We start from the raw sequence: 3,622 nt of genomic DNA on the forward strand, positions 1-3,622 counted from the left end.
TGCTGATCGAACTGGTTGCAAAAGATTAATGAGACGAAAGGCAGCTTTGTTTAGGTCAAGGTCATGCTTTGTACATTGGATAGTTACTTTAGAGTTCTGAATGAAACCCGGAGCGGATTCACCACCCCACTGACATCGGAGCCACCAGTCTCCACTGAGTGTATTCACTTCGTTCAAAATATGGCAAGACAACGTAAAGCCACATTTGGGGACCCTTCTGCTGAGTCTGGCACTGGCCACCTGCCAGAGATCTCCGGCTATTGGGCGGTATAGAAATGTAATAAATAAATAATAAAATAAATAAATAAAAATAAAATTCTGCCCTGATAGCACCACTGCATAGTAGACTGGCTATCTCAAGAGGGAACAGACATCACTACAAAAGCACAGTGCAGTACTTGCCACTTCCTCCATATACAGCCTGACAAGATATTCCATGATTTTGTAATCTAAATACAGCTGGTGCTGGATAAGGGCCATAAAACTCTTCCCTGATGACAGGGCTCTTTCCTTTGATTTGTACTGTAGATGCCTGGTAGATGCCTGGATTTAAATATATATATATAATTAAAATACAAACTGGAGAAATCTTGGAAATATTTTCTAGCCAAGATCTTGGCTAGAATATGGTCAATTAGAGCAATGGAATAAAAAGTGGATTAAAGATAATAGAATGTGCAGAAAGATGACGAGGTTTGAAGAATTAGTAGTAAGTAAGGAGGAAGGGAAAGGAGGGAGTATAGTTTCAAAAGGATTAATGAGTGAAATATATAAAATATTGTTAGAGAAGGAGTTTAGAGAGAATACAGAGAAAATGGTTTGGGAATCAGATTTGAAGATACAAATAGGGCGACAGAGCTGGGAGGGACTATGGAAACAAAGAGTGTTGAGAAGTTTATCAGTAAGAATAAAGGAGAATTATTTTAAAATCCTATGGAGGTGGTACCTAACCCCGGTTAGATTGAATAAGATAAGTGATCAACATTCAGCAAATTGTTGGAGAGGTTGTGGGGAAAAAGGAACGTATTTACATATGTGGTGGCAATGCAAATATGTACAAAGATTATGGAAGATGGTGTTCTCAGAAATTGAAGAAATAGTGGGAATGAAAATAGAACAAACACCAAAAATAGCATTGCTGTCACTATTTGAAGATATAAAGTGTGGAAAAGGAACTATAGAGCTGATATCGAATTTGTTGGTTGCAGCACGACTGATGGTAGCTAGGAACTGGAAGGTCCAAGGGGAATATACTATTGAGGAATGGTACAAAGAAGTCTGGGACATAGCCATTAATGATAAACTGACATGTAATATTAAGTGGAGAAAAGGCGTAACTAAAATAAATGAGTTCGAAGGAATTTGGAAACAGTTCCTAGTGTTTGTGTTTACTAAGGGAAGTGGGAAACCACCAGCAGAAGAAACGATTAGATTTTGGACTCAAGAATGATCCCGAGGTGGGGGGTGCACTTTTATGTTAAGAACGAAGATGTTGTAGTATGATAAGGTATATGTAATAGTTTTTGATATTTGTACTCAACAATCATTCAATATGTATGCAGCAGATATTTGATGTTTTTCTTTTTCTTATTGTGTTTTGTTTCAGTTATATTTTGGTAATGTTTATCTATGTTTATATAGTGTTGAAAATGAATAAAAAATTTAAAAAAAAAAAAAGGAAATATTTTCTAGCATCCAAGTTATAAACACAATGGGCAGTATCTAGTACTGTCCCTAGCCTTCACATTGTGTTTGTAGGTCTATATTTGCAACACTCCAGTCCTCTGATGCAAAGGCTGGTCTCAGGGATATTACATATTTTTGTTAGAAGATTAGAAATTTCACATGTGAGTTCTTTAAGAATTCTAGGATGAATATTAACTGGACCCAGTGATTTCAATTTGTCAGTAAGATCCAGAACTTCATTTCTTGTCACCACTATTAACCTCAGTTCCTCAGACTCCCTTCCTGAAAATATCAAATCAGGCACGGGTATCTGCCTTACATCTCCTTCAGTGAAGAAAGATGAGAAGAATTCATTTAGTTTCTCTGCAGCCTCCTTCTTCTTTAGTACTCCTTTTCCTCTGTTGTCATCCAACAGCCCAATCCAACTGTCTGGTGTATTTAAAGAATTCTTTATTAGTGATATGCTCATCAAAATCCTTTTTGCATTCCATATTGTCTACTTGGAATTCCTTTGTGCAAGTTTGTGTTCTTTTTTGTTCTCATTTAGACAAGACTTCCAGTTTCTGAAAAAAGCCTTCTTTTCTGTAACAGCTTCCTTGACACCACTTGTTAACCACGCTGGCAAGCTGTGGTGCTACCATTCCTGACCTGTGGTAATGTTCTAGCTAAGTTTCTATTATTGTGCTTTAAGTAACCTCCAAGCATTTTAAAGAGCTTTAATCCGTTAGACTCCCCCTTTCAATCTATGTGGTGTGATTGCGACAATCTCTTACAGCCATATACTGCTCCAACTATGGCAAGATCTACACTACTGCTTTAAAGCGCTTTATAACAGTTATAAAGTGCTTTAACTGCTTTAAAGCACAAACTACTTGAGTCTTACTTTCATTTTTCCTGGAATTTCCAGATGACTGTCTGAAGAGAACCCTGCTCTGCTATCACAAGACAGGAGGTTTGGCATAGTACAGGGATAGGGAACCTGTGGTTATTCAGATGTTCTTGGACTCCAACTCCCATCAGTCCCAGCCACTATTGATAAGAGATTATGGGGATTGTAGTCCCAAAAAAATCTGGAGGACTACAACTTGTCCACTCCTGCTATAATCCATTAATTGCCAGTGGGTTTGTTTGTTTTTAGTTTTAGAAAAGGTAGGGTATATTTGGACACGGCATTAGTGTTTCACAAAGCAAGGATGTAAGAATACTCTATCCTCAGCCTGAACGATAATGATATGGAAAGACCAGATCTCTTCTCCTTCTGTGAAAGTAAACAGACTCTATTTTTTACAATCCAACTTTTATTTCATTTGCCTTTGCTTCTTCACAATGCAATCCCTCTCTGTTCTTCTTCAACACGATGGCCACCTAAAGCTAGTTTTGGCAGAAACCTCTGGCAGAAAATGAAAGAAGAGGTGTCTAGTGCAATACCAGAGTCATAAACGTTTAGCTGGCTCAGATACATGTTTTCAGGAGAAGTACATAATAATCATTATTTGTGTGGCAACATTAAAATAAAAACTTCTAAGCCCCACCCCACCCCACCCCAGGCCTATATGTTGCATGAAATACAAATACCTAGATCGTAGAGTACTTGCCTTTTTTCTACAATATAAAATTAAAGTCATTTTATATAAAAATAATACTTTGAATGTCTTTTCATTGGGACTATGTGCAATTAGATTCAGATCCCCTCTCCCCCTTTAAGTGCAAATTCTGCTGAGATAGAACAGGGTTTTTCTCACTTTCTTCACAGGAAACAGGTTTCCTGATCTTCCTGATCTCAGGAATGTGTGTACATTTTGATGATGCTGTTTACCTATCCATCCCTTCCCAGTCAGACAGCTTGTCCAGTGACAGAGCGACACTTATGGGTCTCACTAGAGATGCAGTTGCTTGGATGGCAGATTACAACTGTCATTCACCCTTAAATATACAT

The sequence above is a fragment of the Elgaria multicarinata genome, chromosome 5 (assembly GCF_023053635.1).
Source record: "Elgaria multicarinata webbii isolate HBS135686 ecotype San Diego chromosome 5, rElgMul1.1.pri, whole genome shotgun sequence".
NCBI lineage: Eukaryota > Metazoa > Chordata > Lepidosauria > Squamata > Anguidae > Elgaria > Elgaria multicarinata.